General features: G+C 41.7%; 1 long non-coding RNA gene across 1 annotated transcript in view; it reads right to left on the bottom strand.

The window, feature by feature from the left end:
* LOC119820416 overlaps positions 1-26,371 on the bottom strand; it is a 114,849-nt gene extending 88,478 nt beyond the window's left edge. Inside the window, exons 1-3 of the long non-coding RNA XR_005286498.1 lie at positions 26,277-26,371; positions 20,493-20,554; positions 19,178-19,329 (exon numbers count right to left, since the gene is read on the bottom strand). This is a non-coding gene — a long non-coding RNA (uncharacterized LOC119820416). The remainder of the gene's footprint in view (positions 1-19,177; positions 19,330-20,492; positions 20,555-26,276) is intronic.
* Positions 26,372-26,934: the final 563 nt, after the last annotated feature.

The following is a 26,934-nucleotide window of genomic DNA, read 5'->3' as shown; positions in this document are numbered from 1 at the left end:
GTTCTGTGTGGTGCTTGGGCTGACCCCAGGGTCTGGTGCACACTGGGTAAGAACTCTTGTCAGTCTCAGCCCTGGGATAGTTCTTTTAAGGTTTGTGTTATTGTTGTTGTTATCTTTCTATCAACCTATCTACCATCTACCTACTATCTATAATCTAGATAGCTATCATCTATCTATTTATCCATCTATCAATCTACCTAGCTGGCTATTATCTACCAATCCTTCTATCTATCTACTATCTATCTACCATCTATTTATCATCTATCTATCTACTAACTATCATTCATCTATCTTCTATCTATTATGTAGCCGTCTACCAATCTATATAATCATCTATGTATCCACTATCATCTAATTATCTATCTACTACCTATCATCTATCTACCATCAATCTACTATCTATCCACCTATCAATTTATATCCCTCTATCATCTACCTATCATCTATCCAGCATTTACCTATCTACTATCTATCATCTATTTATCATCTATCTACTACCAATCATTGATCTTCCATCTATCAATCCATCCTACCATCTATCTATCACTTAACATCTATGTATCTTTAATTTTTCACCTAGAAATTACCAATCCAACCATCTGTCAACCGACCATCCATATAACTCCTTACCATCTATCTTTATTCACCATCCATCTATGCATCTATCATCTGAGTAGCTATCATCTAGCTATTAATATTCTAGACCATCTCATGTTACAAATTACATTATGTTGGAAATCTTGATATCAAACAGAGCTTGCTCCCATGATTAGCCCCTGTCCCAAGGGTTCCCCCTAATTCATACCTGCACTTTTATTGATACATTCATCCTATTACCCTTGACTTGATTTTTCTTTATCTAATTTAGATTCCATGGTCCATTCTGGCAATCATTCACTATTAGTGTTCCACTGATGTGTAACAAATCACCATAACTTTTGTAGCTTAAAACAAAGTTCACAGCCCGGCAGCATGGCACATATCTTTAACCCTAGCACTCAGGAGACAGAATCATCAGGCACTCTGTGAGTTCAAAGTCATCTTGATCTACATAACAAGTTCTAGGCCAGTCAGGGATGCATGGTGAGACCTTTTCTCAGGTAAGCATTTTTTAAGTCAATTTATTATTTTAAAGTCTCATTGAAGGCCAGGAAAGCTCAACTAAACTCTTATGGTCCTCCAGAACTGACCTGGGTTCTAATTTGCTGGCCTTGAGAGAAGAGCCACCAAGTCCATCCCTTTGCCATTTCTGACTGCAGTAGCTACCCTCCAAGACATCTCAGCAACCATCACCTCCAGTAAAGTGACTGATGGGAGGAACTAAAACATCTAGCCAGCATCACCAGCATCAGGCATCCAGTCACCAGCTCCAGTGTAAACCATCTAGGGGGTGGCTCTTCCAAGCCTCCTCAAGATTTCTGGCAAAACCAAAAATGGCCAAACTCTCTACAAACTTAAGGAAGAAACCCCAAGCAAAATTACTGCTGACTTCCAGAACTGCAGAAATGACAACAAGACCAGGTATGGTGGCATATACCTTTAATCCCAGCACTCGGGAGGCAGAGGCAGGCGGATCTCTGTGAGGGAGAGGTCAGCCTGGTCTACAGAGCAAGTTCCAGGACAGCCATGACTACAGAGTGAGACTGTTTAAAAATAATTATTAGGGGAAGGGTGTAAATACATTCAAAATACATATATATGAAATTCTCAAAGGTTTAATAAAAATATTGTTTAAAAGGAAATGGCTGGAGATAATAATGTTTACTAAGGTTTTTTTTGTTGTTGTTTCTTACATTTCCCAAAGGTTTTCTTGTGTTTAGTTATGTGAGGGTATGTAAGGGCATGCACATATGAATCTAGGCGCATGAAGAGGTTCTATGCCACTGAAGCTGGGATTACAGGTATTTGTGACATGGTTGTTAGGAGAACAGAACACAGAACCATTTCTGCAGTCCCTCTTTAAAAAACACACAAATAACCATGTTTGTGGGTGTGTGAGTGAGTGAGTGTGTGCTTCCATACACACATACATTCCTGAGGATCTGGATACTCCAGGACCTGGAGTGACAGGTGGTTATGAACTGTCCAATGTGGGTGCTGGGAACTAAGCCCAGGTCCTCTGCAAGACCAGGATGTGCTCTTGGTCACTGAGTCATCTCTTCAGCCCCAGGGATTTTCTCAACTGGGCTGAGGTGGGAGACCCAGTTGCATGGACTGTGTCTAGGATGGATGAAAAGGAGGGAGTAAGCTGAGCACTTACGAGTATGTGCTAACTCACGGCTCTCTGCCCTTGACTGTGGATATGAAGCGGAGCTTCAAATTCCTGCCTCCTGTCTTCCCAAAATGATGGACTGTAACCTGGCTGGTTCTCTGTTTGTTTGTTTTGAGAGAGGGTCTTACTACATAGCATTGGCTGCTCTGAAACTCACTATGTAGGACCAGGCTGGCCTTGAACTCACAGACCCACCTGCCTCTGCCTCCTGAGGGCTGGGGTTAAAGGTGTGTGCTGCCAGGCTTTGCGTGGACTGCAGCCTGGGACTGCGAATCAAATAAACCCTTTCTCTTTTAAGTTGCTTCTGTCTGGGCATTTTCATCACAGCAATAGGAAAGGAAACTAAGATGACATCCATGATCCAATCACCTCTCCGCGGCTACCAGCTGGGCACCAAGCCATCAACACATGAGCCTTTTGCAGGGACCTCCATTTCCGAACTTTGATGTGTAATGCATTTACTCTGACAGAGCATGATAGGAAAATGACTAAGCTATAAGTGGCTCAGATGTGCCTACCCTTCCTCATATTCACACATTGAATTTCAAATCCCCATTCACTCAGCATGTGACTATACTTAGAGCTATGGTCTTTTTAGAGTGATGGATTTTTTTTTAAAGGAAGCAGGATCAATGTTAAGCTAATATGACTCACATCCTTATCAGAAGAGGAGAATGGGATTCAGACACACACAGCGAGGGGGGAGCAAGTGATCTGACGAGAAGAGGATAGGCACTGAGAGACATGAGAGGGAACTGTGGACCAGCCAACTAATTGAGGAAGGAGAGTAGGGATAATGAAGAAGAAGGCTCTATCAGGAAGAAAGAAGGTAAGAGCCAGAGGACCAGGACATGCATTGTGAGACAGTGCTTCCTACAGATGACAGGAAGATTGTGCCCATAACTGTCAGCAATATTGTTGCCTGAACAACATCAGCATGACGCCATCAGTTGACCTGCCAGTGTGACTAGGGGACATCTCACATGGGCCCGCCCCTATGTGGCAAACTACAGGCTGTTAATGACTACAGAGAGGTGGAGAATCTTCTCCAGGGACCATCCCCATAGATTATAAAATACCAAGCAGTCATACCTAGACAACACATATATATGAGCAACACTAAATGGACTTAGCTGTGTGTGTGTGTGTGTGTGTGTGTGTGCATGCACATGTGTGTAGCAATTAAATAAGAGGTTGCGAGTTTGAGAGAGTGGGAAGATGGCACAGAAACAATTGGATGGGGGGAGTGGGAGGGGTAGAAATGTTGTAAATACAGTTTTCATGTATGAACGTCCCCAGATTTTTTCAAAAGAAATGAATATACAAAAGGTCGTGGCAGTGGAAAAACTGGTACCCATTAGCTCACCTGAGCTTCATGCAACCAAGCAAACATGCTCTGAAAAGCCCAAATTAAAGAAACCCAGGGAGATGGGTAGTATGTTAATGACCCATAAAAAGTCATTGCAGACCTCACTTCTCTTCCTTCTTGCCCTCTGGAAACCAGGCTAGACGGCAGGCTTGTCTTATGTCTTCCCTCCCCTTTCCCTTCCCCTTAACAAGCTCCCTCCTTTCCAGTAATGATCTACCTGTCTCTATACAACTCATTATAGGAGCATAAGCACCTAGAAGCTTCAGTATCTACCTCCTAGACCCCCATCAGCATCTTGATCTCGGATTTTAACCTCCAGAAATATGATCTATTTCTGCTATTTAAGTCACTGGGTCTGTTGGTACTCCCTTATGGTGGCTCTAACAAATAATTCTAGCTAGATATCTGAAATCACAAAACGACAATACTCAATGTATTTCTTCACACAAGAGAGTGCTAGGCTAGTCAGGAGTCTCTGAAGCACAGTGCTGCTCTACAGAGGGGGCAGCAGAGGACAGGTGCTGTCCGGCTATCAAAGACAGAAAGGGATTGACATTGACGTCATCTGCAGAAGTGTGGTCTCTGGAGTGAGACCCCACTGGATTGGTTGGCATGCAGAGGCGTGTTTATCAGACTGAGTCCATCTTTGATGGGCTCGGCTCTCCAAAGCAAAGCAATTGTTTGGCTTGCAGAAGCGTGTCCAGTGAGGCGAGCCGTCATTGATCAGCTGAACAGGGTTCTATCTGATTCTGATAGCTACTTCCTTCCCTGGCTATGAAGCAATATAGTTTTTCCTTAGCTCCTGGGAACTTTCTTATTCTTGACACATTGTTCTTCAGGTAACAGTGGCCCTAATAGACTGTCAGTGAACTGAGACAAGAATATAGCCTGCATTACTTACCTAAACACACACAAATGGCCCACAGTTGGCATTTCATATGTGTGTGAATTATCATCACTTCACCGTGAGTGTGCCCTCTGCCCTCCATGCATGTACAATTTCCTCCACCACAAGTCAATATATAAAAAATGTATCTAATTTTTTAAAGAAATAATCTTAATTTTTTTAAAACTTTCACTACTATGACCTTGTAGTTGTACACAAACATATACATAAATACACAGTGGTGTATTTTTTTAAGGTAGATATTATCTGGTTTTCATAAGCTGTGGTGTGGTACATGCCTTTAATTCCAGCACTTGGGAGGCAGAGGCAGGCAAATCTCTGTGAGTTGGAGGCCAGCCTGGTCTACAGAGTTGTTCCAGGACAGGCTCCAAAGCTACACAGAGAAACCCTATCTCAAAAAAAATTAAAAAATAAAAATTGTAGCTTCCAGATGCATTCAGGTAGCAGCATTTTAAGTCAAATGTCATGTGCTCAAAAGGTCTTCTGGTCTTTCCTGAGGTGTTGAGACAAACCAGACTTCCAGCTAAAACATACCTTAGAGACCTAACTGTAGAATCTACCATGGATTTTCATTTCAGAAAGGTCATAGAGAATGGATTAAGGGTAAAAATGCAGGAGGCTAGGACATGGGGCAGGAATTCAAGATGGGTTGTGGTGGCCTTCACCGCATTGGAAACAGTGAGGTGAAGCGTGAGGAAGGACTTATTTTAGGAGACAGCATGGGGAGTCTGGTGATTGATGGAGCATACCAGATGCGGCAGGGGCAGCATCTACGTTCTGCTCTGGGTCCCTAAGATGACCCATAGAGAAGACTCTGTGGCTATGAAGTCCTCTACAGGAGTGGAGTCACAGGAGCGTGGGTCGGCTCTCTAGCAGGAAAAACAGGAAGTTCTGGGAGGAGAGCTGGGTTTTTTGTCCTTTACTCCATGAAAATTGAAAATGGGCCAGGGAGATGGCTCAGATGGTAAAAACTTTGCTGCACAAGTATAAGGGCTTGGGTTCAAATCCCCACGTAAAAACGCCAGCCAAGGTGACAAGAACCTGTTACCCCAGTGCTGGAGGCAGAGACAGAAAGATCCCTGAAGCTCAATGACCACCTAGTCTTAACTGAATGAGCGAAATCCAGATTCAGTGAGAGACCCTGTCTCGATACAAGGTAGAGAGTGATTGAAAAACAAAAACAAAAACAAATGCCTGATGTCACACACACACACACACACACACACACACACACACACACACACACACGGGCGGGAAGGGCATCAAAAACACTAAAGAAAGTCTGTGACACAGGCCTGTGATCCGCTTTTAAGGAGGCTCAGGTAAGAGGTTCACGACCTGGGTTTGATTTCCAGCAGCCGTGTTGGGCAGTTCACAACCACCTGAAATTCCAGTTCCAGGGGAGCCACTGCGCTATCTTGCAGACTGTTTATTTGCTTTAAGGGGAGGGGTGATGAGATTCATTTTGTTTTTACTGCAAATCAGGACATCAGATCCATCCATGTAGAGGCCCCAGGAGTGAGTGGCTCTGAGAAGATCCAAAGAGTGTGCTTGAGGATTCAAGGTGGTGTGTGTGTGTGTGTGTGTGTGTGTGTGTGTGTGTGTGTGTGTGTGAGAAACCATGAGGAAGACTGACCTGCCAGGCATCCAATATGGAAAACAATGCTGCATACCTAGTGTTAAGTGTCCAGCAAGCTTCCAGCAGATTCTCTTATTTCTGCTCCTCATCTTGCTAAAAGCAGTGCTAGAATTATAGATACTCACCATCCCCTCCCCCTTTTAAAAATGCTTTCTGGGATTGTACTCCAGCCATCAGACTTACATGGGCAGGGCTTTTTACCTACCCAGCCATTTTGCTGGGCTCAGATTGTATTTATGACTATTAATGACCTCAACTATATACATCTGGTATTTCCATTGACTTCAGTCAATAAATTTTCCTTTTTATTGAAGCCAATTTGAAGTTAAAATTTTGTTTTAGATCCCAGGTCATTTAAGTATTTTTCTCTTTTTCCCCATTGACAGTAAATTCTATGAGAACAGATGGTAAATATATTTTGTTCACTGGTACAGTCTCCTTGCCTAAAACCATGTCTGACACTGCAAGCATCGCTCCATGTATGTGAGTGTTTTTATTATTCATTGATATTGATCTCACCCCAATCCCAACAGGCTCATTTCCATGCAACACCATGTTTGGCTTTATTTTAATTCATTTCTACATCCCCCAGATCCTAGTATATGTTCCATATATAATAGCTCCCTTTGTACTACAAGAAATAAGAAAATAGATACCACATCTGTTTTAATAACAATTGCATCCTGTGGACCCAGTACTGCCTAATATACAAAACCCCACTCCCTAATCCTCATTGGTAGAATGACAGACTAAATGGATTGATTAATTTTAAGCATGCATGAAGTAAACACCACTGTGGTTGGTAGAAGCTTCCAAAATGAGAGTCTGTGACTTTATGGGGGTCTGCAAAGAGTCACGTAGCCAACTGTCTGCAGTTTGGGAGGGGCCGACAAAATTCTTGCATAAGATAACAGTGAGTTTCAGGGCTTCAGCGAATACTCCCTTCCCCCACCGAGTTAGGTTGACTCCAATTACTCTGATTTAGGCCCTTTCAAGAGCTGTTAGCTGTTGTTAGCCACAGAATCAGGTTCATTCTATTACCATGGAAACTGCGGCTGGAGTGCAGAAGGAAAGCTGAGGAATGGGCAGGGGTTGAAATTTTCCAGCTCTCAAGGCAGCCGGGTGGGGGTGGGGGGAATCTGACCAGCCCAGCATACTATCGGGTCTCAATAAAGTTAATGAATATTCAATACTTAATAAAAGTATGAGACCAAAAATTAATCATGCTACTGTATAGGAGCTCTCAATTAAGGCGATATATATATATATATATATGTATATATATATGTATATATATGTATAATATATATATACGTATATATATATGTATAATATATATATACGTATATATATATTATAGGCTGGAGAGATGGCGCAGCGGTTAAGAATGCTTAAGGCTCTTGCAAGGACCCAGCTTGGATTGCAAGCCCTCATGCTGAGCAGTTCAAAAACTACCTGTAACTCCAGGCTCCAGACGGATAAGACCTCTCTGACTTCTAAGGGGCATCTACCCTCACATGCACATTCTTTGTCTCTCTCCGTCTCTGTCTCTATCTCTGTCTCTCTCTCTGTCTCTCTGTCTGTCTCTCTGTCTCTCTGTCTCCCTGTCTCTCTCTCTCTGTCTCTCTCTCTCTCTCTCTCACACACACACACACACACACACACAATTTAAAGCCTTTAAAAAAAGACAATAAAAATACCACAAAGCACTACTTTATAAATTGCAGTTTGTTGGACACAGTCTGCTGCTCTCCTTTGACTATAGAATTGTTTGGAGGTGCATATTTATAAATTCCATTACAGTACAGATTTCTTTCCTCCTCCACCTCTCTTTCTCTAAAAGGAGAAAAGTTGTCTTCCCCCTCAGACTTAACAGCTGCTTTAGGCTGCCAGACAAAATACAGGACAGCCAGGATATCCAAGCTGGACATTCTGTGTGTGTGTGTTTTTAAAATTGTTTATCTGAAATTCAAATTTAGTTGGTTTATTCTGTGTTTCTTTTTTCATTTGCTAAATCTGGAAGCCCTAGCCCTCACACTAGGCTGCTTTGTAGCAAAGGCAACATTGGTTTTATCAGCTCCTCTATTAGACCATTCACCAGCAGTGGCTAGACACTGCACCCTTTCAGCGCTAAGTCAGCTGCCGGGAACATAGTTATCGAGTGGGTGAGGCATACAGCTCAGTCGATAGAGGGCTTGTCTAGCGTGAGTGGAATCCTGAGTTGGATCCCCAGGATTCAGGAGGGGGAGTCAAGATGATCAGAGGTTCAAAGTCATCTTGGCTAGTTTGAAGCTAGCCTGGATAGCATCAGATTTTTCTTTTCAAAGAAAGAGGTGGGGGGGAGGAAGGAAGGAAGGAAGGAAGAAAGAGAGAGGGGGTGGGGGAAAAAGGGGGTGGGGGAGGGAGGGAGGGAGAGAGAGAGAGAGAGAGAGAGAGAGAGAGAGAGAGAGAGAGAGAGAGAGATTGAAAGAAGAAAGAAAAACATGTCACAGAACACCCATTCCCTGCCAATTACCTCTGTAGATAAATACTTCATGGAACCCATGTCCACTCCCTCCCTCAGAGCCAGAAAAAATCCTGTATCTGCTTTTTTTTCCTCTCCAACAGAAGGAAATCTATTGAAAATACGATTAGGGTAATTCTAAGCTGGAAATTTACTGTGAAAGGCTTGTAAGTTGTAGTGTAAAAGGAGTGTGCACAAACGTGCATCTCAAAGAACCTCAGATCCTGGGTAGATTACATAGAGGCCATCTTTCCATTGCCTACAGAAGAATCGGTGAGTAGCCGATAGCAGCAGGCATGTGCAAACACTGGGAACCTGACTTACAGATGGGAAAGATGGGGCTAGAGCGCCTGGGCCCGGAGCTCATAGGCAGCTAAGCAGGTAGGTGTCTCGGGTGCCTGCTCTCAGCAGCCCACTGGGAGCCTTGATGATGGCATAGTCCAGATTCCCCAAGGGTTAAAAGATCCTGGAACCAAAATGAACAGTAAAAGCCTGGGGCCTTCTCCTCCCCCACCCCCTCTCCTTCCCGCACCACACAGCTGATGCGTTTCTCTGAACTGCGTGTTCCTAATTAGCATGGGCCAGAGGGGGAGAAAATCTGTATGAGGCTTAGCAAGGGGTCTAAGACTCCTCTGCCAAGGTACCTGACCTTCAAGTCGCTTTACTGAACTTTGGTTCACCGAAGTCAAAACTGCACCTAGCATACAGCTTGGAACTGTTGTTTTAAGGAAATTTATGGAGTGGCAGTTCCTTGCTGCCAATCTGTTTCCGGATCAGCTGTGGGACATCGCCAGCATTCACTTTCAGAATACTCCCATCCACCCCTCACCAGAAGAGAAAGGAAAAAAACCCTTCCCATCAGCCCATTTGTGCGGGTTGTGGCTCCCAGCGCCAGGGAAGCACCCATCTGTCTGTCTTTCCATTTCCAACATTTCATTTAAAAAAAACAAACAAACAAACAAAAAAAACCGGAATCTTCTCAATTTATCATCACTTCTTTTAACTAATCAGCCGGTTTACCGGGAGTTTGAGACCACTGTTAAATGTCTTAAAAGTTCAGAAGCGCAAGGCGGGACATTCAGGTGAGTCACCATTGAGTGTGTCTGGAAAGAGGAGGTCTGGCCAGCCCAACCCCAACCCCCATCCTATTATCACCCTTAAGTTTAGCTCCTTTGGCCAGTTCATCTTTACCCCGATTGACCACGCTTGCTACTTTCTAATTTACTGATGAGAAAACTGTTAAGGGCTGCCTTTGTTCTCCACGGACCGGCTTTGGATCCAGGCGCTCTCCCTCGCTAACCTTGTGATTCTTGTGCCATAGCTTGCCCGGAACACTGGTTTCTGGATTAAATGAGTTGCTGAAGAGAAACTTACTGCATAGATGCAGTCCATCTGGCTAGAAACATTAGCTCTCCTTTTCCTGCAGGGATTCTTAATTTTATCCAACTATCCATCTATCCAACTCTTCATGAGCTCCTCAAATTTAAAAACAAAACAAAACAAAACTGCTGGGTGTGATGGAAAATGCCTTTTATCTCAGCACTCAACAGGCAAAGGCAGTAGGCTCTCTGAATTTAAGGCCAGCTTGGTCTGCACCAAGAGTTCCAGGCCAGTCAGGGCTACATAGTGAAACCTTCTCTCAAATCAAACATGCAGCAAAGGGTAAAACCCTAGCCAAGGTTCCATGGCTTCAGAATGGCTCTTCTAATCATATAGAAGTCCACTGAAATACATAAAGTTTGGGATGGAGCAAGTGTTTAAGAGGCTATTAATCTACTTGTGTGGTGTTTTTATTTGTGAGTTCATTTTCTCTACTCTTAGAAAGGAATCTTTTAAGGAAATGATTACACTTTTTGTGTGTGCATGTATGTGGATACCAGCCTGCCACAGTGTTTGAACAGAGGTCAGAAGACAACTCTCAGGGGTTAGTGTCTTCTTCCAGCGTGTGCAGACCCTTGGGTCAAACTCAGGTCATTAGGTTTGGTGGCAAGATGAGATGAGCCATCTCATCTACCCTGCCTATTTAGAGAGCATCTCTAGCCCAGGGTGGCCTCCCCACTTCCTATGTAGGTAAACATGATCCTTAACTTTCTCCACCTTTGGAGTGAGTGCTGGGTTCATAGGTGTGTACTACAATGTGTGGTTGTATGCATTGCTGAGGATCAAAACCAGGGCTTAGTACATGGTAAGTAAACATCTTACTAACAGATCCACACCCCTATCTGGGATTCTGTGTTTTGGGAGAAAAAAATGGTGGTATTAAATATTGTTGGCAAGCCCCCTCAACCTCCACTCTTTTTAATGGTCCAGGCCAACTTATAACACAAACGTATTTGTTCACTTGGAGTTGTTGGGAATTTATTCCTCCCTCCTCCAAGATCATCTTGATAATTTTGGCATTTAAAATTTTTTCAACAATAACCGTTCAACTCTGGAAATGAGGCATTTTCTTGATATATGCAGTTTTATTTGATTATAATTAAATGCTATAGTGTTCTGAGCATACATAGTCTGTGGAGGTAGAGACGGGTTAGAGTCCTGACTTCTTTCCAATGAATGGGGTTGTTGAACAATTTTCTTAACCTTTTGAGGCCCAGGCTTTGGGCACAGAAATGGGTAACAATGGCATGCTACCTTGCCTGCTGACGGAGGGATGAGCCAGAAGTCTCGGAGTAAGCAGAGTACCTGGCAGCCAGAGAACATTGCACAATTCTCAGCTGTTGTTATTTTCATTATGCTGAGTTCCTTCCAATCACAGTCCCTTGGGGATTGTAAACCTCTGTGAACCAGTTAATTAAAATGAACTGGGAAGAACTCCACTGGTTTCTAGGCCTTGGCACGCTGTGTGGAACGGATGAATTATCTGTTCCTTGAAAGTTGGAAGGAAGTTTCTGCTCCTACTAAAGTCACCATTTCGAGTCATGCCTTTTCTTCCCTTGGGGGGAGGGTTGTTTTTTTAATACTCCTCTGCCATTTAAATAAGGGTTTTAAAAAATTTAATCCTAAGAATGGGGTCAGCCAACTCTTTCTGTAAAAACCAAAATGGCAATTTTTCACACACTGTGGCACATACCGTACCTTCTTTTTAAAGAAGTTTTAAAAGTGTATGTGTGTGTGTGTGTGTGTGTGTGTGTATGTGTATGTGTATCCACACTGAGTGCAGAAGGCAAGAGGGGGGTGTTAGATTCCCAGAAGCTGATGCTAACAGGTGGTTTTGAGCTACCCTGTGAGTGCTGAGACTTAAGCCCCAGTAGACTTGAGCAGCCAGTGCTCTTAACCACTGAGCCATGCCTCCAGCCCTCCAATATGGGTTTTAATGGTGGTCAATTACTTAGCCATTTAGCCATGTGACTTTGGACCCATTACCTCAACTTCTCTGTACCTGTCCTCCTCTGTAAAATAGGATTTACTGATAGTACCTGCTATAGACAGGTGTCAAGGGCATTTGATACGCTAACAGCTATTAAGTCCTTAGAGGTTTTCCTGGCACTTATCAGTTGTCGATATTAGCTTTATTACTTCAAAATAAGATATACTTGGGGCTTAAATGCCTGTGCTACGTTGTTAAGATGTCTCTCTCTTCTTTTGCTGCTGTTAAAATGTATAATGCATGAGAATTATTCCTCGGAAGGTGAAGAAAGTTGTCTATAAATGACAAGGGCTTGGAGTACATTTTGATGAAAGCGCTCCTTTGACATTGCCAAGTTCTTAGCATCCACCTTTCCAGAACGATAGCATTTCATTATGGCTTTCAAATTTAATAGCCTAGAAATGTACCCAGTGGTTAGGGAAGAGTTCAGACATCTGGCAGATTTGGGTTTGAGTCTGAGACCTGCCATCCTTGCTAACTTGTAACCTGGAGGGGAAAAAAAAAAGACACTAACCTTTCAAGGCTCACCTCTCTCCTGTGAAAGCTGGCTGGAAAGGGCCATTATCTCATAGGGTCCTTACAGTAATTAAATACAACTTGTGTAAAGAGTCTGATGGGGAGGGGGTTACATGCTGTAAAATTTTAATGTGATAGCTATTATTTTTACTATCCTCCAGGGCATTTGTTCAGGAAGATCCATTTAAGATTAAAAGCCATTTTCTGGGTTCCTCAATGAACAGTGTTCCCCTATTATTGTAGGTCCGAGTGCCTAACTCGGGGGAAAGATGGCTCAGCAGTTAAGAGTGCTCACTGCTCTTGCAGGGGACCAGAATTTGGTTGCTAGCATTCCATACCCAGGCAGCTTACAACTGCTTGTAACTCCAGCACCAGGGGATCCCCCTCTCTCCTTTGGTATGAGGCACAAGTGTGTGTATGTGTGTGTGTGTGTGTGTGTGTGTTTGAGTGTATGCGCGCGCGCACGTGTACTTATGCACACACACATACAGTCTTTTCTTATTTAAAAGATGCCTAATTGTAGTTTAAGAATTAATTGGTTCCTAAAGGTTGCCTTCACAAGCCTGCTAGTCATGCTTTCTCAAGGGTGGGCATTTCTGAAGCCTTTCTGGTATATCTGTGTGGGATGTTTTAGAACGTCACAAGCCTTATACATAAAACCAGAATTGAATCCTGTCTTTCTCAGCATTTTAGGTTCTGAGCTTGAGCTGGCAACATCCTCTCTGAGTAACAGGTTTCTCATCTTCAAAACAAGTGTATTGGTTTCAGCTTCAATAAGGCTGCTGGGTGAATGAATGTACCCTCACATACATTTTTAAGGTCAGCTCTATTAAGCCATGATTCACATACCTAAGAGTCACCCATTTCAAGTGGATGATTCAGTAGCACCAAATGTACTCCAAGAGTCACCCAGCTATTACTGTAATCTATCCGAAGAAACTCTGACCCTCTGTTCCCCCTTTCCACCCAACCGTAGGCCACCCTTACATTTACTTTATGAATTCTATTCCTGATGTTTCACAGAAATGACATCATCTAATAGATGGGATTTTACGGCTGGCATTTTATTGCTTTTGCTTAGCAATTTGTTTCCCAACTTCATGCTATAGCATGTAGCAAGACTTTATTTCATTTTAAATTTTACAACCTTTTATTTTGTGGGTATGGGTGTTTTGCCTGTATGTATGTCTGTGCATCACATGACTGCCTGGTGCCCAAGAAGGCTAGAAGAGGGTGTTGGATCCCCTGTAATTGTTGTGAGCCACCATGCGGGTGCTAGGAATTGAACCCAGGTCCTCTGGAAGAACAGCCAGTGCTCTTAACTGCTGAGCCATCTCTCTAAACCTCCCTGCTTCTTGATTGCAGATACAATGTGACTACCTGCTTCCAGCTCCTGCCACCATGCCTCCCCCGCCATTATGGACTGTGAGCCAGAATCCACCCTTTCTCTTGTAAGTTGACTTTGTCATGGTGTTTCTATCCCAGAGATGGGAAAATGAACCAATGCAGCATTCCTTCTGTCTTTAGAAAGGCACCCGCTTTGTACAGATTAAAACGAATAGTTCTTGGGTGCTTGAAGGAAACTGAGCTTTTAATTTCTGACCCCTTAAAAATGGATGTACTGCTTTTAGTGGGGTGTACTTTTAGGCTTGCTCAGTGGCACAGAATTGTGTATTATCATCATTGAAGAGTCTGGCCTCTGGAGTCACTAGTTAACCAGCATTCAGTGAGTTTGCATCTCCTTATATTAAAATGGAAATGAGGGGGCTGGAGAGATCGCTTAGAAATTAAGAACACTTGCTGCTCTTGTAAACGACCTGGGTTTGATTTCCAGCAGCCATGTTGGGCAGCTCACAACCACCTGAAACTCCAGTTCCAGGAGAGGCAGTGCTCACTTCTGGTCTCTGCAGGTACTAGGCACATACGATGGACACACACACACACACACACACACACACACACACACACACGCAGTCCCAAAAACTTGTTTATTTATTTTGTAAATTAGTGTTTATTGTAATCTGACTATTCAAGCAACGAGCCAGCTAGTCCTGAGGACTTCCAGAGCTCCGGCGAAGACCTCCAGTGTCCCCACTTAACGTCTCCACTTACTTTAGAATAAGCAACTCGGCTGTTACATATCCCAGAGTCGTCTTCCTCTCAGGCCTCGTCTGCACCCTGCATCTCAGATATCCACTAAATAAAACTTCTGTCAACCCAATCTCCCCAGATGTGATCACAGGGCTAATGTCTGATGCCTTTTCTCTTTGCCACACATATACAAATCATTAGCAAGATTTATTTATATAGTCTTCAAAGAGAGTCTTGAAACTGTTCGCTTCTCCCTGTCTCTGCTGTTACTGTGCTTGGAGTCTGTTGGTCTCATCTAGGCAACTGCCTCATGCCTGGCCTTTCCTCTCCCTCTCTTTCCTATTTCTGTTCTCCTATCTCTCCACAGAATGGCCAGAATCATCTTAATGAATGGCATCAAGCCTTATTTCAAAGTATTCAGACACTTCTTACCATATTTAGGATTACATTTCTTAGTTCTTGCTCTTTTTTAACATTTTTTTATTTTTCCATTTTCATGTGTGTGTGCATGCATGTATGTGTGTGTGTGCTTATTTGCATGTGTGAGGATATGTGTGGGGGTGCATGTGCACAGGTGTGTGCGTGCTTGTTTGCATTGCACATGTGTGTGTTTGGATGTGTGTGTGTTCACGTGTGCATATGTGGAGACCCGAGGCTGATGTCTACAGTCACCCTCTGTCATTCTTCCACGTTATTCATTAAGGCAGGGCCTCTCAAGCAAACCTAGAGCTCGCTGGTAGGGCTAGTTTTGCTAGGGCTTGCTTGGATGACCCCTGTCCCTGTTTTCCGAGACTGGAATTACAGGTATGCTGCCATCCCCGCCCAGCACTTAGGTTGTTCCCCGGGGATCTGAACTCTGGTTTCCATGCTTAAGTAGCACGTGCTTGGAGTCATTTCCCCAGCTCTTTCTATTTGGAATTAAACGTCAGGTCTTTCTATTGCCCTTAACTCCTGACAAGTCGTTCACGCTTCCATACTCGTGCAATCTCACCCATCCCATTTTCTGCCCTACATTGTCCTCCAGACATTCTGGTGGTTTGTCTGCCTGCCTGCTTTCCTTTCTTTCCTCCTCTCTTTTATTTATTTTTCTAACATTTATGGCTTTGTGCAGCGTAATTTTATCCATCTGGAATGTTCTTGCTCTTCTCACACCTGACTCTTCTTAAAATTTAGTCTTAGCTGTCCTTCCTCAAGAAGCTTTTCCTGGTTACCCTGTGTCTGCTGTAGAAGCACACCCTCCTCCATTTGCATCCCCCCCACTTCTTTTCTTTCTAAGCATTTGGCATCATCTCTATAAGTTAATTTGTCAGCTTACCTACTGGATGTGTCTTCAATGCTGGAGACTAGAACTCTAAAGTCGTAGTTAATTAAATAACTGAACTCTCATGAAAACCACTTTGATTTCATTCTCAAGGAGTCATACACATGCCTGGCATTTGCCCTTATCAGCAGTAGGCTGCCAAATATTACCAGGAGGACAGAGGCATCCATGTTTACTTATGTAGACTCTGCCTATTGATATCAATGGTTCCTGACTCACGATGGCTTGACTTACATTTTTATTTCTGACTCTAGGATTGAGGGAGTGCAATTTGCATTCATTGGAAATTGTATTTTGAATTTTGATCTTTTTCCCAGGGTAACAATATGTACTACGATGCTCTCTAGGGAATCTGGGCAGGAAGCCATCACTCCCAATCAGCCACATGAGCTTGAGGCTAAACAACAGATACCTTCTTTTTAAATTTGAATTTAATTTTTTTCCCATTGAGATAGGGTCTCATGTAGCTCAAGCTGGACTCAAAGTCACTATGTAGCTAAAGATGACCATGAATTTCTCAACCTTCTGCCTCTACCTCCCAATTGCTGGGATTATGGGTGTGCAACACCACACACAGCTTTGTGTAGTGCTAGGAATTAGACCCAGGGCTTTGAGCAGACTAGACAACTATACTACCCACTAAGCAATACCACTGGCTACAAATGGCTATCTCACGGCATTCACGTTGTTAAGCTATGTTGGTAGGTGATTTTGTTAATTTAGTTTTTTAATATTATATATATATATATATATATGAGTGTTTTGTCTATATGTATATATGTGTGCTACATGCATGCCTGGTGAGCAAAGCAATGGTTGTGAGCCATTATGTAGGTCCTGGGAATTGAACGCAGGTGATCTGCAAAAGCAGTGAGTACTCTTAACTGCTGAGGCATCTCTCAGCTCCTAGATTTATTTTGGAACTTGAGATATTTTCACCTTACAGTGAAAGGGTTTACTTGAACATAGTGCCACCATAAGTAGAGGGGCATCTGTAGTTTTATTTAGTAGTTAAACTGCTGGAGCTAGAGAGATGGCTCAATGATTGCTGCTTGTCTAAAGGACCCAAACAATCATGTGGGGCAGCTAAAATTGTCTGCAACTCTAGATGCAGGGATTCACCACCTTTTCCTGACCTTCTTGGACATGAAAGTCATATTCACATGTGCTATGCAAGCACACACACACACACACACACACACACACACACACACACACACACACTTGAACAGAATCTTAAAAAGAACTAGAAAATATAACCAAATAATTTAAGGAGATTGAATCTATGATTGAAAACCTCCCACGAAGACTTCATTATAAATCCAACCAACTATTCAAGGAAGAAGCAGTGTTCACACACCTCAAAGAAGTTCAAAGAAGGGAAGGGAAGACTTGCACACCCATTTCCTGAGACAAGCATTACACTAACACTAGATCCAGGCCAGGATACTACAAGAAAATAAAAGTCACTGTTCCTGATGAATGCAGAGGCAAAAATCTTCTGCAAGATACCAACAAATGAAATTTAGCTCATCATGTACAGTGCTCAAGGGGTGGGGAGGGTGGCTTAGCAGTCACAAGTCAAGCTCTGTGGCATAGTAGTTTAATGGAAGAGGATTAATTATCAGCTCTGTAATTGGACTATTTAGCCAAGTTCAACATCCTTTTAGAATAAAAACCTGGGGAGTTAAGTGTAGAAAGCATGCACCTCAGCACAACAAAGGTCTTTTTTTGGCAAACATAATAATGATAAAACAAAATACAGAAAGTTTTTCCTCTAAGAATCAAGACAATTTTTTTTTAGACAATGTCTCTCTATGTTCTGGAGCTCACACTGTAGATCAGACTGGTTTTGAATTCACAGAGATCCTCCTGTCTCTGAATTCCCCACATGTTAGGATTAAAGGTGTGTGCCACCATGCTTATCAAGACAAAAATTCATTCTTTTACCATGTCTTGTCAATATGATCCCGACATTTCTATCCAGAACAATCACATCAGGAAAAAAAAAAAAGGCATAGAAATTAGAAAATAAAAAGGTAGGATGATCTGTAGTTGGCAAGATCTTATATATAGAAAACTCTAAAGATAACATAAAAAGAGTCTGCCAGAATTGATAGATTAATTTAGCAAACTTGCAAGGCACAAAATCAAAATAGAGAAATCAGTACTTTATATATCAACAATGGGCTATCTGCAAAGGAAATCAATAAAACCTTGACTCAGTGGGTCAAGGCACTTGCTGCCAAGGCTGTAAGGCTGGACTACAACCTTAGTTGAATCCCCTGGACCCCGCATTATGGAAGGAGAGAACCAACTACCAAAACCTGTCCTCTGACCTTTACATACCAAGGCACAGTCGAATCATGTACACACTACACACACACACACACACACACAACTATGACAGACTAGAAACTAGAAAAACAATTATCTTTGTAACCTCGTTCATGAATCAAGTGTCTTTTACCTGCCTTTTGCTCTTCATTATCATCTGCTATAACCTTCCTGTGGTCTCCTTTCTTAATATACTATAATCACACTTCTATCTGTATATGTGTGCATATATATAATTAACTAATATCTATTACACACATACACAAACAAGTATACATTATAGGCTGAGATCTACTTATGGCAGCCAAAGTCTTTTGTTTTGCTTTTCCCTGAGTTTTGATCACTAACTTTATATTTTCCAAATCCATCCATTTTTCCCAAAAATTTTGTGATTTCAGTTTTTCTTCACAACTCAAGACTATTCCATTCCTTTCTCCCACCCAAGGAATTTTAAAATGACAGTGACAAAGGACTCTAACAGACATTTATCAGAAGACGCCGTCAGGTATGTGAAAGCATGCTCAGTGTTAAGAATCACAGGGGAAAGGTAAGCTAAAACCATGAAGAGATGTTACGTCATACCTTCTAGAATGGCTGTTAAAAAACCAATATATGGGCATGAATGTGGAGAGAAGAAAGTCTTGTTAGAGCGATGTAAATGAATATGGAAGTTCATAAGCACATATCAAAGCATACCATAGCATGGCATAAATATATCAATTGTTACCTACCTTAAAAGACAAGAAATCAAACAACTTTAAATGTACAGCACTGATTTAAAATAATAGTAATAAACACTTCACAAGTTCAAATAACAATTTAAGTGAAAAAGACTTTGAAACAAAAGATTACCTGGTAACGTCACTTTACATCTCTGTGAATCTCTTCAGTGCCAGACGTGGTAGGGAACAGCTGGATTCTCGTCTGCTGGAGCCTTCTGCCTGTTATGGTATCACAGGTCGCACTGCCTCAGGAAAATGTCACTGTACACTCGGAAGCAACAACTGTTGTAAGCAATGAAGACAAACACTGTGTGCGTATGTGTGCTGCATGTATACACATCCAAGTGTGCACGTGTGTCAGATCATTGTCTGGTATCTTCCTTCATCACTCTCCAGTTTCTGTCTTGAGACAAGGTCTTTCACTGAACCTGAAGCTCACCAGTTAGGCTATGCTTGCCGGCCAGCAAGCCCTAGAGATTGTTCTGTCATCTCCCCAGCACTGGGATTGCGCATGGGTCTCGTGACCAACCTCTTATGATGCCGATGCTGGGGATTGAACTCAGGCTCCACGCTCACAGAGCAAGAGCCCTACCTGCTGAGTCATCTCCTCAGCCCACACGGAAATACTTTTGATTGACGTGGTCCCATGACTTTGTGGGTTCATACTCTGAATTAAAGTCTATTTTGGTATAAATTTGGAATTATAGAGACATTTTATGATAATATTTAAGATAGGTTAATGATAGTGATATTTAATGACAATGGATACTTTTTTCAGTTTTAATGGTTCTAACTGGAATGTTTTATATATCTCTCTCATGGATGAACATTTTATGGATATTGTATCTTTTCAAAAATGTTGAAAGTAAGGGCTAGAGAGATGGCCCAGAGGTTAAGGGCACATGTTGCTCTTGCAGAGGACACAGGTTCAAATTCCAGCACCCACATAGAGGCTCACAACCATTTGTAACTCTAGTTTGAAGGGGAATATAATGCCCTTTTCTGGCTTCCTCAGATGCAAACAATGCAAATATATGCATGTATGATTTAAATACATACATGCAGACAAGACACCCACATGCATAAAAAACCCAGCTAAATCTAAGAACCAGAATTTTAAAAGGCAACAAATTGTTTTCATTAACAGAAGAGGAAATTATTGTAATACTCTAATAGGTGGGGAAAATAGAAATGAAGTAGCAGCAAAGGGCTGTTTAAGAACGTACTGGCTAAGAATGCTGCAGAGTAGAAGCCCCCCCCCCCCCAGCTGATCACTGATATTCCATGCGTATTCCTATTCTAAAGGCTACAGACGAAATCCCGCATCCTTAGAAAGAGACATTATGCCTGACGGGAAGGTTTCATCTTCAGTGTTAGATGACAAAGGAATAAAATTGTCAGGACAAAGAGAAAAACATAGAAGCAGCATCTTTAAACCCCCTTACCTGGCTATGCTTTTACTCAAAAATGTCTTTTAAACGTGTTGCAATGAGGGGAAAAAATGAACCTGGAAGGAAGGAGGGAGACTTAAGAATGAATGACTTGGTAATACATCAGTCCTTATGATTAATATTTTCTACTATAAAATGGATTTTTGGGTGGTTGGGGGTTAAAATGTATAATTAGCTGGGACCCATGGTGCATGCTTTTAATCCCAGTGCTCACGAGGTAGGGGGCAGATTGATGTCTGTGAGTTCAAAGCCGGTCTGGCCTACATAGTGAGCTCCAGGACGGCCAAGGCTACTCAGTGAGACGCTGTATCAAGACAAAACAAACAATCAAACCTAGCTAAACAAACAAACAAACCAAAAAGGTATAACTACAATTATGGTAGAGATAAGAAATTCAATGTACTGCTAAGGTGTGCCAGTACATTTAGTATTTTCTTAATGTTTGTGTATAAATTAAAAATTTAAAGAATCAACAAGAATTAAGTGGAAGAATAGAATCAACAAACAAAGGAAATAAAAGACAGTAAGGAAAACTCAACCAACTCAATAGAAAATCTGGGAAGGAGAAAATGGCCGCAAAAAAAAAAGCATATTAAATAAATTGCAAGTGTAAAAGCATAGGCATATCCATTTACATTAATTGAAACTATTTAGAATGGATAGATAAAGCAGACAAAATAGAACAAAAATAGTGGCAATATAAACACAGTTAAGAAGCTTGGTCTCGTGAACTTAAATAGAAATTAATGCTTGGCAATTAGAGAACAGCTGGCTCGTGTCTAACACCTTGAACAATTCAAAGCAGTCATACCTTAAACTAAAGGAAGCCTTAAGAAATGGCAAATTGCACAGACTAGTCCTATTTGACTGCAATGCAGTGGATTTCCAAAAATCTACATTCAAAAGACATTTCTTTTTTACGTAGACTTCAGAACCGTAAACGCATTCTTTTAGGCCACTAATGGAAACAAAGTGCGGATCTGAACCACGATGAGGTATGTGGGATCCGGTTCAAGTGGTACTGGGAGGAGAATTTATAGCCTTCGATGCATATGTTAGAAATTAAGAGAGAATAAAAATAAACGAGATAAATATGCAACTCAAGAAGCTAGGAAAAGGAGCCCAAATAACTAGGAAAGAAATGAAGAGCAAATTAAATGACAACGAAAAAAGAATGAGGCAGTCAGAATCAAAGCCACTTAAAAAAAAAGCATCAAAAAAAACAAAACAAGAACTGTATCAATAAGAAAGAGAATCCTATTGGAAGACAGGATGATAAATTGTAAGCTAAAGTATTTTATAAGGCTTGTATAATTTTGATACCAAAGCTAAACAAGGACAGTAAAATAATAATAATAATATTAATAATAATAATAAAATAATAAAGTGTGAACTGAAACACAAAACTGCTATCTAGCTACCAGTGTGTGTAAAGCAGACCCTCATAGCATGGGTGAGTAGGGCTTAGGAATGTAAACACATTTTCACCCCAGCAACTGCTGTGGTTCACATCCTTAGCAGATAGGAAATCATCAAATCGCAACAAATACAGAAAAGCCATAAAATTAAACTCATCAATGGTATAATTTTTTTAAACTAGGATTTTTATAACCTCCAATAAAAAGACTCTGTCAGAATGTTCACAGTGGACATTTGTACTCGATGGCAAAGCTAAGACTGTCCTTTCTCTCAAGTCTGGAATCAGAATTATTTTGTTTCACCACAAAGATATGATTGTTTATGAAAGTTTCAAACAAAAAAACCCCAATGATTAGTGAAGATATTAATATTTTCAAAATCCCTGGGAAATCTATAAAAAGATAGTCAGATAACAAAAAAAAAAAAAAAAAAAAAAAAAAAAAACCCTGTCAGCCAGTTCTCCGGCTCACACACCAACACACAGCTAGCAATGGCCAATATTCCCTTAAAAAATTGTATATAACTCAAGTTAATTCATGAGAAAATCATCATACAAAACCAAATTAAGAAATGTTCTATACAGTATTTCCCTCTGTAAACCCCCAAACAGCCAAATTTATGGAAAATAGGGAATGCTAAGAAACAGGGTCCAAATATAAGAGTGTGTGTGTGTGTGTGTGTGTGTGTGTGTGTGTGTTTGGTGGTGGTGGTGTTAGGGTCCTGTTTGTGTGTGTGTGGTGGATTGGGGGGTCCTGTGTGTATGGCATTGGGGGTCCTGCTTGTGTGTGTGTGTATATGCGTATAGTATTGTGGGGTCCTGGATTTTTTGTGTATGTTGTATCGTGGAGTATTGTTCTCTCTGTGTGTGTGTATGGTATTAGGGGTCCTGTGTGTGTGTGCAGTATTGGGGGGTCCTGTGTGTATGGTACTGGGGGTCCTGCTTATGTGTATGTATATGTGTGTAGTATCACGGGGTCCTGTTTCTGTGTGTGTGTATTGTATTGTAGAGTATTGTTCTCTCTGTGTGTGTGTGTGTATGGTGTTAGGGATCCTGTGTGTGCATGTGTATTTGGTGGTGGTGGTGTTGGCATCCTGTTTGTGTGTGTATGTGGTATTGGGGGGTCCTGTGTGTGATATTGGGGACCTGCTTTTGTGTGTGTGTGTAGTATGATGGGGTCCTCTGTGTGTGTGTGTGTATGTGCATTGTATCATATTGTTTGTGTGTGTATATGGTGTTAGGGGTCTCATGTGTGTGTATATGTGGATTGTGGAATCCTGTTTTTGTGCATGTGTGTGTGTGTGAGAAAGACATTGTGGGGTCCTGTTTTTGTGCATTTGTGTATGTGTATGTGAGAGAGAGAGAGACATTGTGGGGTCCTGTTTTGTGCATTTGTGTGTGTGTGTGTGTGTGGCATTGTGGGGTCCTGTTTTTGTGTATTTGTGTGTATGTGTGTGTGATATTGGAGTTTTGTTTGTGATACAGACATTAATGGAAAGATGGGTAAAATCCAAAAGCAATCTGTATTCTCAAGTTTTGTGCTAGTATTGATTTCTTTTTGACAGTGTCCTGTGCCAATGTTCTGTTATGATATTCTCATCCAGGGAAAATTGCAGTAGGAATATTTGTATTATCTTGACAACTTTTATAAATCTGAAATTATTTTTTTACAAAATAACCAAGTAGAAATGACCCACAATAATGAACAGAAAAAACACCTTCTAAAGGCAAATAAGACCTTTAAAGAAAAAAAATACTACCTATTACATTATCTTGTTCATATCTTACAGATATGAACAAACAGCAGCACAGATGTGGTCGGAGATGGAGGCATTTGATAGCATGACATTTGCTGCCTTATCTAAAGTACTCCCCAACCTTAATAAAACAGGAATACAAATCTCAGGAGGCTCTTTCATCAAACTCGACAAGCCCATTTGAAAATTCATTTGGAAGCAACAAGGTGAGGAACATTCAGGAACATTTAGAAAACCAAAGAGTGAAACGGCCCCTTCAGGAGTCAAGGCACCATAAATCGGTATTAATGAATATGGTGTGTTAATAATACACAGAGGTAGACAAATGGGCCAATAGAACAGACCAGAAAGTTCAGGGAAACACATGCGTCTTCCTGATATGGAAACATAAAGTATGCGTGTGACATCCCTACCACTAAAAATAAAAAAACAAAAAAGTTCTAAAACCTAATATTTATTAGAATATTAGAATCTCTATTTACATTCTTAAGGGCAGTTTTCTTAGGCATAAAAGCCAGGACTCCTAAGGAAAGATAGTTTGATTTTATAGGGCCAATATCTGACGCCGTTTCAAGGCTCAGAGGTAGCATGGCTCTTTGCATTTTGTTGGCTGTGGTTGGTGTGGGGTCAGAAGGTAACTCAAACTCGGGAGGGGCGGGGGGAACCCTTTCCTATGCTTTGAAAGAGCCTTCTGTGCACCTTCCAAAAACCAGTCTGGTGCAGGGTGGGGAGCACCAGAAGAAAGACTTTGGAATAGAGGAAACTTAGTAGGAAAACTGGCTGAGACTCTATGGGGCAAATTTGGGGTGTGTTTTGGATGTAGTCAGTGGGATATCCTGAAAGAAATAAAAGATTGTGAGGCTTTTACCTATAACAACTGCCCGTGTTTTTAGAGATGAGGAAAAAGAAAAAAAATGCTGTTTGTTACTGGGGATTGGACCCAGTGTCTAATACATGCGAGGCAAGCGCTGTACCAAATGAACTATGTCGATCCCTAGCCCTTAACATGTTGTTTTCAGTGCTTTTGAGTTACCTGTTAAATACATGAATGAAGGATCTGGCTTTCACGTGGATTGTGGAATATATGAGGCTAGGGTTGTGTGGAGAGTTTTGTGGCATAGGATTAAAATTTGGGATCTATTGGTGTATGACTAGGCATCTAAACCTTGTGATTAGATTAGGAAATAGGTGGCTACCTGGGAAGAGGTTGTGTAAGAATGGTAGCCATGTTCTGAGGCAAGAACATTCAGCGTTCGTAGGTTGAGTAAAGGAAAAGTGGGCTATGATAGGGGAAGAGGCCACAGATATAGAGGACCATGCAGTGTTGCCCCAAACAAGAGACAATAGAGAGGTTGTTGTTATCGGTCCATTTCAGATGTTGAATGTAAGCATGAAGAGAATTGGTAAAAGTGTCGTGCAATTTCAGGGACGTCAAAAGGAAGTCTTCATGGCACATATGTTAGCCAAAGCCGTGTAGGGAGGTTGTGTAGCTGGTGAAAAGAGACTGACTGTAATATGGAGAGAAAGTGAGCCTGAGGAATACTGAGGAAGGGGGGGGGGGAGGTCCTAGCTCCCTGGGAGCTCTTAGAGCCTACTGAATTCTCAGAGAACTGATAATCCATGCCCCAGAGATAACTGGTTTTGCAGCTTCAAGGGACAGAGTCCTTCAAATATGTTAAAATACACCCCAACCCGGACAACTTTAACAAGACGTTAGGATTCCCTGGGGGCTCCAAAACCAATCTCTGCGGAGTCCTGAGCGCGGACTGCGTTAACGGCTCTCCTGTTGAGCAGAATGGATAGTCAGATTCAAAGACTTAAGCATAGTGTGGCGTTCACCTTCACTGCATGCGCTTGCATAGAAAGGACAGTATTTTCATTCATATGCTACGCTTCTGTGGCTCGGCGCGGGGAGAAAGCCTGCCCAAGGTCCGGGGATTTAAAACTGCGTAGTCTGTCCATAAGCACACCACTTCTCTGTCTAGCAAGCAACCACGAATAACTCTCTAAGTATAAATATAAAATTGAATCCGAGGTATCATATTTGCTGTACTCTTAGGTAAAACTGTTTTTAATCCACGGACCACGGTCTTGAATTTTTTTTCCTTTAAAATGAAAATACTGCATTTTATGTGCCTAATAAAAATATACGACCCGAAGTTTAGCAGCCACACAAAAATACAATTGTGTGGATTTACTGGAATTCAGTTATGTTCTGCAGAGTACATATTTAGCCATAAGAAAGAACGCCACGCTCCGTAAATACCCCCCCCAAAATTAGTCTTTCACACACCTGTGCTTATTTCCTTTGCTTGAATTCCTTGGCAGTAAAATGGTTCCATCAATAGTACATTAACAAACTTTTAATAATTCATCGATTTTACTGCCAGGGAAGAAATACCATTTATCTGGCAAGAAAATTCATGGGCTAGGAGAATAAAGCCAAAATCATTTTTCTGTACTCTATCCTCCCCTCCCCCATTTCTTTTCCTAGAGGTAACCAGTTAAAATTTTCTTGTACATCATTCCAGAAGCTTCACCCACATTTCTATTTATTTTAAACAAAGAAACAAATGAGAGAGAAAAGCAGAAAACCACACTTACCATTCCGTTTGTACAAACTTCAGCAACGTGTTTTATTTCATCGCATCTATTACGGTCTAGGTCCTTTGCGGCAGCGATACCCCGTTATTTTTTCCGGTGACAGGAATTTCTTCTATGAGAGGCAGGCTTGGTAATCTACCTGCTCACTCCCCTCGCAATTTCTCGCTATTCTACGCAGTAGATTTCGCGCAACGGTGGATGACAGCATGCGATTCAGCGCACTGCCATAAACCGCCTTCACCCGGTATCTCAGGTTGGCGTTTTGCTATGCCGAGTCAAGTCATGATTCTTCCAGCCATTTGTATTGTCCTCTGACTTGCGGTCTCTTTTGCCCCCTTTTTTTGGTTTGCCTTTGTCTGTCCCTTGTAGGTTTCCAATAGCTCTTCGTTTATTAAGGAAATGAGCTTAGTGCTTGGGTGTTGCAGGCAGAAAACTCCTTTCTTCCACCTTTATCGTTCGTGGTTAGACCTCAACGTATGTTTTTGCCTCGATTTTTCATGGCTTTTTTTTTCCTTTTCCCGTTTTTTAGACAAAAATATGCTTGTTCTTTATCCCTCTCTTCTTAGGTTTTGCATTGGATCATCATTGGTAGGCATTTCTGTTTCACCTCGATTTCTTTTGGGGGGGCTGCATCCCTTCACACCCACATCCCATCCCC

This window comes from Arvicola amphibius, chromosome 8, assembly GCF_903992535.2.
Source record: "Arvicola amphibius chromosome 8, mArvAmp1.2, whole genome shotgun sequence".
Taxonomy (NCBI): Eukaryota; Metazoa; Chordata; class Mammalia; order Rodentia; family Cricetidae; genus Arvicola; species Arvicola amphibius.
The sequence above is the reverse complement of the archived record's forward strand: the minus strand, read 5'-3'. Positions and strand labels throughout refer to the sequence as shown.